Consider the following 13,690-nt stretch of genomic DNA (forward strand, 5'->3'; position numbering starts at 1 on the left):
AGGACCTTGGAAGTAGTGCATGTATCGGAGTTGGGACTTTCACACATTCTGCTGGTTTGAACTAATACATTCATTCACACAAGGGAAAGAATGTCTTCTCAGTAGGGTAATGAGTCAACAATGGTGAAGGCCTGCAAAGTACTGGAAAACAGACTGAAAACTGTGACTATCAATCCACCTTTCAACCATAAAACTTAGCACAGGCACTAACCACCTCTTAAAGTTACAGCACATATGCAATCTACAGAAGTTATTTTTTGATAACAACAAACTTAAACTGCACTCACCATTCAAAAGGGGGTCATAGTTTTGGACAACTAAATGATAGTGGCTTTTGGAACCTAAAATGGGACACATATTTAGGATGATAAAATAAATTATAGGGGACCTGGCATGGTAGCCTAGTGGCTAAAGTCCTCGCCTTGCATGTGGGCTCCAATTTGTGTTCTAGCTGCTCCACTTCCCTTCCAATTCCCTGACTGTGGCCTGGGAGGGCAGTCAGGGATGACCCAAAGCCTTGGGACCCTGCACTCACGTGGGAGACCCAGAAGAAGCTCCTGGCTCCTGGCTTTGGATTGGCTCAGTTCCAGCCATTGCCACCACTTGGGGAGTGAATCAGCAGACAGATCTTCCTCTCTGTCTCTCCTCCTCTATATAAACCTGACTTTCCAAAAATAAATAAATAAATCTTAAAAAAAAGTATACCATATTGAATGTTTGGATTTCAGCCAAAATTATAATAAATGTATAATGAAAGGAATATTCGTAGTTTAAATTTTTAAAATTATTAAGCAGAGAATGAATTTAGTAGTGAATTCAAATCCTGAGTTAATTCCAGATGCCTGAAAACATAAGAACAATGTGCAGGCAAGCATTTATATTAACTTACAATGGTTCAAGTATTTTATAAATCTGAAGTCAAAAGTGGCCAAACAGTAAGTAATTTATCAGTTGCATCATACTGAAAACCAAAACCATGCAGAGAAAAAAAAAAGCCTACAAGGTAAGTGAAAAATTAAGCAAATAATCACAATATTTATGACCTAGTGTTAGTAGCTGTAATGTAAAAAATGTAAATATAAAATGAATAGAACTAAAATTAATAAAACTATAGTCTCAATAGTCAAAAGCATAAGTTACAATATTTGGGCTTTTTCAATTATGACAAATATGTGCATTTTAAAATTAAATATATTTTCAACAATTCAATAGGAAACACTAAAAGAAGGACAATATCTTTTGATATCAATTCCATAGTTGGAATTATGTTAACAAGTCTTACTGGATTTCCAACTGTTAGAATTTATCTTAAGGAAATAATCTGACAAACATGTAAATATTTATTTACAAATATAACCGCTGTGTTTTTGGAAAAATTATATCAGCATGTTGGGAATGTTGATTCTTTGCAACAGGGCATTGGTAGACTTCATTATGATGCCTCCACTGGGCTATGGAACTAATAAGTATGATGTGCTACATCTATACTTATTAATAACCCTAAAAGAATGTATCAATATGTTCAGCCAAAAGAACATACTATAGTGTAAGTAGTAATATCTCACACTTGTTAAAATGTGAATATACTTGTGTATATATATATGATATGTACATATGTACTTTCACACATTTTCATGACCAGCTGATGAGACTGTAAATTACTTTGGTACATTTTCTACCCTGAAATGCGTTGCTTTGAAAATACAGAGAGGAGAGTGAAAATATTAAATATTTCTGTCACATCACTTTTTGAAGCATGAACACTGGCTATGGTAGATCTAGACACTTCTGTGACATTCTATCACACACTGTTTACAAATGCCAGCTTACATGTGCACTTTGTCCCTGTATCTATGATTCCCTTGAGGACTGGTGCTGTAGCATCAGTATTTCACACACTGCAGATGTCATGAAATGTTGGTATTTCAAGGAAGGGATAGAGGAAGGCATGGAAGGGAGATAAGAGAATGAGGAAAAGAGAAGAAAGTAGGAGAAAAGAGGAAAGTAAAGAAGGGCTGGGGGAAGGAAAGGAGAGGGGAGAGAAGAAAGGGAAGAGAGAAGTGATGGGGTAGGAGGACAAAAAGGAAGCCCCAGTCTTCTAGGGCTGAGCCCTGTACCATCTCCAGCCTAGGAAAAACCTTTTCCCACAAGGTGCCATGCCCTTTGCTGCTGTTTGCGGATACTTCGACAGCTGGAGCCCTGCACACACAGTTCCTCAATCATTAGCAGACATTACCTAATTGATAAGGGTGTCCCTTGAAGCAGCCTGCTGCCAGTTCTATGTGACAACAATCAAACTCTATTCCCTTTTCCCGTGACATCAACATTCTTGGCGGAGCCATTGGAGGCGAACTCCTTTTCCACCCAAGATAAACTCAAGTCTGGGGACAGAACCATTCCCTCAGGATCTCCACAGCTGCATTCTCCCGCCTACTCCCATCTTCCCCAAACACGAAGTGCTAGAGGCAGCTATGAGGCTGCTGCTCAGGATCCCAGTGCAGCTGTAGCTCTTCAGTAGCTCCCTGTGACAGCAGGAAGCAGATTGGAGGCACTAGGCATTCAATGTCAATGCAGACACACACGCGAACCCCTGAGGCTGGGACCATCTCTCCCTCCCTCTCATCTGTTGCTCCCCCTACACCCCTGTATATCAATATTGAAAACGTCCATCTGGTCTTTGCTGGCAGTAGACTCCTTGTGATAACATATTTCACTGACAGCACTTGGAAATGGCCCACGAACACCAGAAGCAGTGGACTCGGGCCACCTGTGGTTGGCAGCTCAGGCAAAGGCTCAGAGGCAAGCACAAAGCTCAGATCTCAAGGATGCCTCTGAAATGAGGTTCCTTGGCACATACTGTAACCACAGTTGGAAAGGAGGTTTTTGGCTACTAAGTTGGTGGCCAGCCTCTGAGATGAAAGGCAAGATACATAATCAGGAGGAGGGAGAATATAGATGTTTGGTTTTGTTGGTTTTAGTAATGAAGGTTGATTAATCTTATCTCTGTCTTGTAGTATATAGCAGAATTCAGAACTAAACATATTCAGCTACCTGCCCTGGCACTGACCCTTACTGATTTTAAAACTTTGGGCCTATTTAGCTCCAATTTTCTCACAAGGTCCTTGTAAGAATTCTGGAAGGAAACCCATGTGAATCCCTGGCCTGGAATAGGTGCTTGGTAAGGGTGAATCTTTTTGTTTATTTGTTTATTTTATTGAGTATTTTGCATAAAGAGTTTTGAAGCCAGAGCCTTGGGTTTATGGGTTTAGGTGACTAATCTATTCCTGTGGCAAGTTGGCATTCTCTTCCATTCCCCAGCAAAGTGTGATGCTATCAGCAGGACTGAAGTTGAAAGCCATAAAAGCAACACCCAGTGTTTTCAAGAGAGCACTGGCTCAACAAAGACCTCAAAATACGTTCCCCAACACTGACATTTTATAGACTGGAAGCCTAGGCCAAAAGTGGGGAGGGGAGGATGTAATTGGAAGCCAGTGATCTGCACTCCAGGCCCATCATGTGATAGCACTGTGTGTGTGATATGGGGAATGGGTTAAGGAAATCTCTCCTCATGAGGAGGCACAGCAATGTGACCAGTCCAAGCTGCTGTCCTGCTCTGGTCTCTGTAGCAGTCAACACACCTCTCTTGAGGCTTCAGAAAAAAAAATTTCCCCATCTTTTCCAAGTTTCCTATTTTCATCAAAATGGTGTATTCATCAATGTATTCTGCAGATTTTTGCTGAAATCTTTGTGCATGGACCTTGTTGTGTTGTGAATTCAGATACCACTTGCAACGGACCCATCCTGTATCAGAGTACCAGTCTGAGTCACAGTCATTCTACATCTGACCCAGCTTCCTGGTGATGCACAACTTGCAAATCAGCAGAGGATAGGCCAGGGACTTGAGTTCCAAGTTCCTGGTTTCAACCTGGCCCATTCCTTGCTGTTGTGGCCCTCTGGGGAATGACTCAACCAAAGGAAGATCTCTGTTTCTCCCTCTCTACCTCTCTTCCAAATAAATAAATAAATAAATACATATATCTAAAGAAAAAAATAAGTCTGTGGACAGACAGTGGGTGGAAAGAGAATTGGAATCTGGAACAGATACCCAAGCCCTCTGACCTGAAGCTGGGTGGTGGCTCCCTGGTGGGCTACAGCCTTGGCTGGTGAACATGTTTGATGGTCTCATCATAGTCGTCCCATGAACAAACCTGGGAGGGGTGTGTTGGAGCCTGATTATGAGGAGGAGAATTAAGGAAAGATGGGTCTGCCCCACCACTGTGGGTGACCAAGGCTGGGCTCTGGAAGTGCTCAAAAAGCTCCGGGCACTCTGCTTTGTTTAGCTGCTCTCTTTGTCCCTGGTCTCCTCCTCCTGGCAGGTCTAGGACAAATACCAGCCTCCTGCTAGCTGGGTCACTGAGTTCCCTCTTCGAGGCAGGAAGGAAAGATTGTGAGCCCAACATTGCAGAACTGTCCCAAACTGGCTTCCCTACTTCTCCACATTTGGCAGGCCGCTGCCCAGAGCCCTCTGCAAACCCAGCCACAACCAGAGCCGAGAGCACAGAGCCCTGCTTGGTCCCAACCTCATGAACTCTCATCTCCAGAGAGAGAGGGCTGCAGGCAGTGTCTGCTTTCTAGTTAACTGTGCCTGTGAGCACAGCCTCCTCCCTGCCACAGGGACCCACCAAGACCCCATGAAGTAAACTGCCATTTTCATATCTCACCCTCTCCAAGAGATCATGGCCCAAACTCCACAGAGAATAAACACAGCAGCCTAATCTCTCTCCTCGCTGGGACAGTTTGTTGAAATTCATGAAATGATGCAGACCTCGCCAAAAGAGTTTGATAAGCATTGTAAGCCGAGCTTCGTGATTATTAAACAGAGGGAGTATAACTCAGCTGCTTCAGATAATTTTAAAAGAACCCTCTCTCTTCCTTTAGGCTTACATCCTGCAGGGTGTGTGTGTGTGTGTGTGTGTGTGTGTGTGTGTGTGTGTGTGTATGCGTGTTGTGACTTATGCACATGTGTTGCTCATTGGTTCACCAGGGCAGGTGCACACACTCACCTTTCATTTCTTCTTTGGGAGGGTGTCTACTATGCCTTAGAGACCCCTCTCAAACTCTAATGATCCCGCGTTGTGCTGTTCAGTGACACCATGAAAGGAAAACTGATGTTTGAACATTCACAGCATACAAGAATCAAATTGAAAGTTACAGATCAGGCATTTTTTTTTTATATATGTAAAGGATTTTTGCCTTGGAACAGAGGTCAGAAAAAGAGACCACCTGTGGAATTTCACCCACAGGCTGCTTTAGGATGGCCAGTGTGAGCCACAAATACATATTTACATTTTAAAACCTCTTAATTGAGAGGCACAGAGACAGGGAGAGAGAGAGAGAGAGAGAGAGAGAGAGAGAGAGAGAGAGAGAGAGAGAAAGATGACAGAGATGGGCAAACAGAGAAAGCTCCCAGTTCTTCGTTCACCCTCCAAATGCCCCCCAATGACCTGGGAAAGGCTGGGCTGCATCCAGGAATGGAAAACTTAATCTAGGTCTCTCACGTGGGTGGTAGGAACCCAACTACGTGAGCTACCTTTCGGTGCCTCCCAGGGAGCTAATGCCAGCAGCCACAGTTGGGTATCAAATGCAGGTACTCTAATGCGAGAGCTGAGCACCTGAACTGGTATCTTAGCTGCTGGGCTAAATACCCACCCCACTTACATATTATAATGATTGCAAAAGTCAAAAAGAACATTTCATGACACGTGTAAGCTATAAAATTACAAAATTCAAATCTCAGTATCTATAAACAAGGTTTTATTGGAACTGTGCTTCCCACTTTTACTTAAAAGGCAGTCCTTCCGTCACTGCCTTCATACAGCAACAGAAGCATTGAGCCCATGAGGCAAAAATATTTATTCCATAAACTTTCTACAGGAAACGTTTGCCAACCTATGAACTAGAGGATTGGTGGAAATCATTTTTTTTTTCAATAAACACATATTCTTTTTCATACCACGGGAACCTGAGAGACAATGGCGTTTGCGGGAATGGTCTCAGGCAGACATCTCTCTGGCATGAGCTGTGGCTTCCTGCAGCTCCTCTACCACACACAGCTCTTCAGAAGACATCCTGCCCCAGGAAAGCTGTTGAAATGCCCGTGAGGAGAAATGGATTCGCAAGTCTGACATCATGTCCTCAAAGATACACGGTATCAAGACACGACATGATTTAATGTCCTGTGCAAATGTGAATTGCATCGTCAGGGACCCAGCTGCTTTAGGAGGAAATAAAATTATGATTTCAAGAAATCTGAGTGTCTGTGGTGGGACTTTTCATGACTGAGAGCTCCTCTCTGTACAACCAACATCATCTTTCATTTCCTATTCTCCATGACCAGCTGTCCTCTTCCTTTGCTTGTTCATTGGCAATAGCTCTTGAGAATCGAGTAATCTTTTGTGTGTGTGTGTGTGTGTGTGTGTGTGTGTGTATTGCCTTCATTCAATAAAATTTCCTAAGGTCATTTTTAAATTTTACTTCTTACATACTATTGAAATAATGCCAGTTCAGAACTCCCAGAACAATCCCTTAAAAAGAAATAAATTAAAAAGGAAGGAAGGTAGGAATGAAGAAGGAAATAAAAAGAGAAAGCATGGAAGAAAGGGATGGATGGAGGGAGGGAGGAAAGAAAATCATTTGCCTCTTCTTTGGATGAAATGTAGAAATTCTATTATCGCTCATAAATGCTTGTCCCAGTCCCAAACTGTGTGTAGTTTCCACAGATGTGGGATTCTACTGTGTCTTCCAAGCTCAGAATCAACAGGAAAGGATTCTCAGGCAGTCAAGGCATGCAGGCACTTTCTCTGACTGACTTAGGGCAGAAACACCAAGGGCAATGACAGTAAGCATAGACAGATGGAGATGTGAGTATGGCAGCTCTGCATTCTGTGACTTGGAGGGTGGGTAGATGGCAGGGGATGGGGGCATGTACTCCCCATGAAATCACATGTGTCTCCCACCATCTAGTCTATCCCATATCTAATGTGTGGGATTCCATACTGATGTTGCAGCATAAAAAATTATCCCAAGTTGACCGCCAAGTGTTTGAGTACCTTCTCTATATCAGACACTGCACCAGTGATGCCCTTGGACTTCACCTTATTTAATTCTCAGGACAACTCTGAGAAGTGGTCATTGTTACCCACATTTTTACAGATAAGGGACCTGGGGACCATAGATGCTATTGGTTTTTTTTTTTTTTTCCTCAATTGCATAGCTGTGAATCCTAGGAGGTCAAGTCTGTCCACATCAACTTCTCCTTCCCATCACCCTTCACTGCTCTCTAATAAAACAAGCCAGCCTACAACAGCATCAAAGGAATTCAGGATCCACATATGGAAGAATTTCCCCAGAGCCAATGATGTTAAAATTTCAGCAGAAAGTGCAGTGACTCAGTTAGCTAATCCTCCCTCTTTAAGTGCCAGGATCCCATATGAGTGCTGGTTTGCATCCCGGCTGCTCCACTTCCCTTCCAGCCCCCTGCTCTTGGCCTGGGAAAGCAGCACAGGATGTCTCAAAGTCTTAGACCCCTACACCCACATGGGAGATCCTGAACAGGCACTGGATCACCTCAGCTCTAGCTGTTTTGCTCACTTGAGGAATGAACCAATGTATGGAAGAGCTTTCTCTCTGTCTCTCCTTCTCTGTTTTAATCTGCCTTTAAATAAATAAATAAATAAATGTAAAGAGAAAGAAAGGAAGGAAGGAAGAAAGGAAGCAAGAAAGAAAAGAAAAGAAAGAAAAGGAAGGAAGAAAGAAAGGAAGGAAGGAAGGAAAGAAAGAAAGAAAGAAAGAAAGAAAGAAAGAAAGAAAAAAAGAAAGAAAGAAAGGCAGGCCTTGTGGAGTAACCACAGACAAAATCTAAAGTGATCTCTCTGGCTTTTCCTTAGCTGGTGGCAGCATTTAACTTGAAAATTACTTCTTTTCTTTTCTTTTTTGAAGATTTATTCATTTATTTGAAAGGCAGAGTTAGAGGGAGAGAGATAGCTTCTATCCTCTGGCTCACGACCCAAATGATCACAACGGATGGGGCTAGTCCAGGCCAAAGCCAGGAGCATCTTCTGGGTCTCTCATGTGGGTTATGTGAGCCAAGGATTTGGGTCATCCTCTGCTGCTTTTCTTAGGTGGCTGGCAGGGAGCTGGATCAGCACTGGAGAAGCTGGGAGTTGAACTGGTGCTGCAGGCAGTGATTTAACCTGCTGAAAGAGGGCACGGCTCCAGAAGTTACTTCCTTGAAGCTAACATTTTAAAGGTAATAAAGCTCTGAACTCATTGGTTAAGTTAAGATTAAGATTATCCAGATTCGTCTGTATTAGTCTTGACATCCAAGCAACGTGACACCCCAAGAAGTTCCAGGAGCCCTTCTAGGGCTTGGGAGCTCAGCAGGAGGACTGGGCAGAGGGACTGAACCGCTGAACCCTGCTTAGCTTTCACACTTCACACTTGCTTTCTCTCCTCTCTCCCTGATGTTAATGGCTCATTTCCCCAAGGTTCTCTTTTCACCTTTTTAACCATGTGTCTGTCGCCTGGGCTCGTTAATGGCTTTAGGCACCCTGTGGCAGAGTTCAGTGCAATGCCTTTCTGAAGAGATCCTCCCCGCCAACCCCACCCCACTCCCCAGCCTTTCTCCTTGGTTAGGGGATGCCTACAACTTGTAAAGCAGCACAGTAGTCACAGTTAAATGTTTCCTGAAGAACTTTCTGAACACATTCTAGAACCCGGGCAGCTGTGAGATGCATCCTCCAGACAGAAACCAGAGTGTGGTCCAGGAAGTTGCAGCATTAGACACTGCTGTCCTCTGAGGTGAGTGTGTCCAGCACTGGCCTCTTAAGCAAAAGAGAGTTCAAGAGATGGTTGCCTCCAGGCTCACCTGCTCTGTTAACCCTGAATCTTTGAGCATCCATTTGTTTGGAAATTCCAGCTCCAGTACTTGGAGGTATGTAACCCCCTACACTTCTTTCCTTTTGAGACCTCAGATGTCTGTGTCTATTGAAAACTGAAGACCTCCTAAGACTTCTTGCCCTGTGGGAATAGGAAGGACCTGGTTGGAGGAGCGGTAGTCCTGAACTCCTAATGCCCTCCTGGGAAACGAAGGTTGATTCTGCACAGCCCTCAGTTTCTGCAAAGTGATTTTCTTGGGCCCTGGCATTATCTAGCCCAGCAGTTCGAAGTGCTCAACACTGGACTGGCTACTTTATGAGGGGGTACACTTCTCACTACAGAGGCAGCAGGGGGTGAAGTATCAGGGAAGCAGACAGCCTGAGTTTCCATCAGGGAGCATGAAGGCAGTTTCTGCTTTGGGTGAGGAACCCGGTACATGTTTACTGAGGACTTGCTGCAGTGAATGGGAGATGTGTTGGCTGTAGTGGTGTTCTAGCTTATAGTCATCAAGCTGGAATGTTCTGATGACTCTGATTAATGAAGGCCTTAAATTCCACCACTGCTGACTGGACTAGATGTCAGCGCCAGGTGCTAGGGTCATTGGACAATGCTTCAGTGGGAGGACTGCCTCACAGGCAGCCTGTTCATCTGGGAAAAATCAAAATACCATTGCAGGAAGAAGCCCAGTAAAATGGTTTGCTACTGGGCCTGAGAGGTTCCTCAGCAGCTCCTTGGAGATGAAGGAAATATTTCTCCAACGTGTTCATTTAGCACAAAAAGTAAGTCCCTGCATCACAGCACCAACTGCCATCTGTAAAGAGACCAGACTATATTTTCAGTTTGGAAGACGAAGATTCAGAGTCAACTCATGAAGCCCTTGCTTGTCAGGGGACAGGAAACATGCAGCAAAAGTGAAATAGGCACTTCTGCTGACAGGTGTTTCAATATGTACATTCATCTTCTAGATGCTTAAGAAAACACTGCTGAGTGAATGGCCTAGATTCCTCCCTTGACCATAGAATTGACTCAACAAGTTTCAGAGTAAGCACACAGTTTTTAGCTTTTCAGAAGCCTGTGCCTTGACAACATGCTGGAATGGGAAGTACACCACAGTAGAAGGCAGTCCCAGCACTGATATTAGATGAGGAAGAACTCAGGGCCATCTGTTATGTGACTTGCTTACAGCCACTCTCAGAGCGGGAAAATCAACCTAAGGGTAAAGACGCTGAGATGACAGCTGTCCTCCAAGCATTGACTCTGCAAAGTGGGATAATCAGCCATGTTGAGAAAGAAAACTTGAAAGCCATTATCTTTAACTTTCTTAGAGTTATTTTTTAGTTAATTAAAAAAAATCTATTTACTTAGCAGAGAGAGAGAGAGAAACAGAAAGAGAGAGAGTATCTCCAATCTGCTGATTTATTCCTCAAATGCCTGCAGGAGTTGAGGCTGAGCCAAGGTGAAACCCGGAGCTAGGAACTTGTCGGTTTCCCTTGTGGGTGGCACGGACTTGAGTGCATGTGTTATTACCCACTGCTTTGGTGGGTGCACATCAGCGGGAAGTTGGAATCAGCAGTAAAGTTGGGATTCAAACGCAGGCACTCTGATAAAGGCTGTGGGTTTCCCAACTGTGTCTTAAGCAATAGGCCCTAGGCTGTGCAGGGAGCAAACACTGGGCTCTCCCAGGACATCTCAAGACACATGATCAAGTGGCCGAGAGGCTGTAAAGATTTGACTCAAAGAAATTAGAAAGAAAGTTGGTTCGAGGAATTTAGGAAATCTGAAGCAGGCTGTGAGTTTTCAAGGAGCCCACGAAGAGAATAAAGGCAAAGGCTATCCCTTTCCTTAGGTGGATGTGATAAGAGTGGGAGGCAAGTGTGCCATCTGTCTCATAAATGCTGGGATCTGGAGGACACACCGGGCCCCGGGAAATTAAGACTGGATGCTTCTATCTATTTGCCTGTTTCAGTCACAAACACAAAATTCAACCTGAGGCATATGGCCTAGAAAGAACTGCCCAGGCAGCTATCAGATGGGACACAGCCAAACATTGTGGGTTAGAGGGTAATTTGAGATTGACTTCTCTAAACTTAGTCCTGGCAAAACTCATGTGAAATGTCTTGGCAAGCACTCAGGCGTGAACAGGAACTGCGACTATCATGGGCCCACTCATTCATGTATTCATTCAACAAATATTTATTGATGACACTTCTTGGTGCAAGACATTATCCTAAATGCAATCACAATCAACATAACATCACATAAATAAGAACTCTGTCAGACCCTACCAACTAATCTTTATATGAAAGCTATGGTGGATGGGGTTAGAATTCATCCCTGCCATCTGTCTCAACCACAGGTTTTCAATGTGCACCACATATGTACCTTCCTAATAAATGGTAAGTCTTAGAGAGCACCAGGCATGACGAGCCTATACGTTGAAGAGGGTCCAGCTTTACATCTCACTGACTCCTCTGGGCTCATGCTTTCTGACTCGTTGCCTCTTCTGACACCTCAGTTCAGTAGGCAGGGTAGGAGTTCTATTGAAGAGGAGATAGGGTCAGAGAGGTCAGGCACTCTGCCTGCTGAGCTACAGCTGAGGAGGGCACAGCTGGATGTGGCAAAAAGAAGTAAGATGGATTTAGAAGCTGCTTCTTGGTGTATAGCCTTGTTTTCTATCTCCTTTGAAAAGGTGTTTTGCTTTGATACAACACACAGATGGAAGAACTGGAACCTCAGACCAGCATCAAGAGTGGACTCCAACCTGCTCTACGTGTAGCACATGCAGTCTCCTCCATCCATCCAACCACACATAAGGGTTTCCCCATGTTACATTCCCTGAAACTAAGTCCAAGCCAGATCCACTGTGTGTAATTTTTCAGGAAATAAGACCTGAGCTGCTTTGATGATACTTTTTTTTTTAACAACTGCCAGCAATAAGACTTTCCCCAGAGATAAAAAATGGGAAGTAGGAAGACATGTGAAGAGGTCCAGGGGGCCTGTTAGGATGTGACAAGCAATGGAGGTGTCAGGATGACACCAGGCTCAGGGTCTCCCTATGGGAGCCATTTAAAGAAATGGCACTTCCACTTTCCGGGGCTGAGCCATTCTGTTGTGTACTCAGGTCTGGCCTCACTCTCCTTTCTAGCTTTTCAGCAGTTCCCAACAGAGCCACCAGCAAATGAGGGCAATGCTTCTGAACCCTGGACCTGGTTCTCGAGCATATATGTGGGTGGAGAGAGGTGAGAGGGTATAGAGGGTCCTGGTGTTCTCCCATTGCCCGTTGCCTTCAAAAATCAAAAGCAAACAGTTTGGGTCTTAAATTCTCTGACTTGGGTCACTAGTTACCCACTCTGCCTTTTGAAATCCCCTTTCCAGAGAGAAGCCACTTTCATTTCACCTCTAACAATCACAGAATGGGCGGAGGAGAAGGGAGCAGAGTGAGAGGAGGAGAAAGTGGATTCCAAGTCCGACTCATCACGACCAGACCCCTCCCCCTACACAAGTCTGCCCACCACTCTCTCTAAAAGGCTTTTTGAATGAACAATCCATACAAATTCAATTTGGGGCTCTCAATAGAATGGCCACATAGAACCAATGGGTAGGCTGGGTTAAAAAATTAAATCTATGTATCATCTTCAGGAGGGAATCTTTGGATGACAACATTATTCTTGAAGGCCAGGAGGCAGGGTGGCCCCAAAGCTTCAAAGATGTTTGGATCATACTTGAAAACAGGAGGTGTCTCCTGGAAGAGCTAGGTGGACGATGGTGACTCTGGAGCAGCCATCTAGCTACGGAGACATGCCAGGGGGAGGTCACCAAGAGAACATCTAATGTGTTCCAATCCACCTTATCAGACTGCTTCCATATGTTTTTATTACAAAATATGTCACTGGTCTGTGGTGGCATAGACTCTCAATTGAACAAATCTCCTGGTAGTGAGTTTGCTCTGTGTTAAGTGTTGGATGCACCAATGTATTTTCACAGCACCAGAAACTTGCTATTTTAGCCTGACCCTCTCATCCAGAAAGTAACATGGCTGACTCCTTCAAGCTCCGTGGGTCTTGGCTGTACTCAGGCTTTCCAGAAATTTCCTACCTGGCCTAGCACTCTTGTCCCCATCACCTCTGTCCTTTTCATCCTTAGTTTCTTTATGGCAATTATTTGACGTATGTCTTTTTCTCCCCCATATTCCAAGTGGGCAGGATCAGACAGAAATAGGCAACAGGGAGCTTTGGCATGAAAAGTGTTCACCCTGGGAGCGACGCATTCATCTTGGGAGGGGGCAGATGGGCTGTGTTGGAGCACATGCTCATTTGTACATCCAAGCGTTTGGAAGAAAAGGCCCATCTTTCCTGACGCACGCTGGCTAGTACTAGTTTATGGGAGAACATAATGCATTGGCACATTGGAGTCTCTTCCTAGAAGAGCCCTCTGCCCTCCTTGGTTTTGGTGAACTCCCACTCACCACCTGGAGTTCAGCCATTGCTTCCAAGTGCCAGTCTAAGTGCCCGAGCCCCTGCCATTCACAGGAGAGACCTGCATAGAATTTCAGGCTCCTGGCTTCAGCCTTAGGCAGCCCTGGGAAACTGCAGCCATTGGTGAGTGAACTAGAGACTGAAGATCTCTTCCTGTCTCTCCCTTTTTTCCTCTGTCACTCTGCCTTTCAAATAAACAAAATAACTTTGTATATTATATTTCTTATATGTGGACAAGCATTACATACGGATCCAATTAGCAAGCAAATGATTCCTCC

Source organism: Ochotona curzoniae, unplaced genomic scaffold (genome assembly GCF_017591425.1).
Source record: "Ochotona curzoniae isolate NIBS_2020 unplaced genomic scaffold, NIBS_Ocur_1.0 scaffold_3835, whole genome shotgun sequence".
NCBI lineage: Eukaryota > Metazoa > Chordata > Mammalia > Lagomorpha > Ochotonidae > Ochotona > Ochotona curzoniae.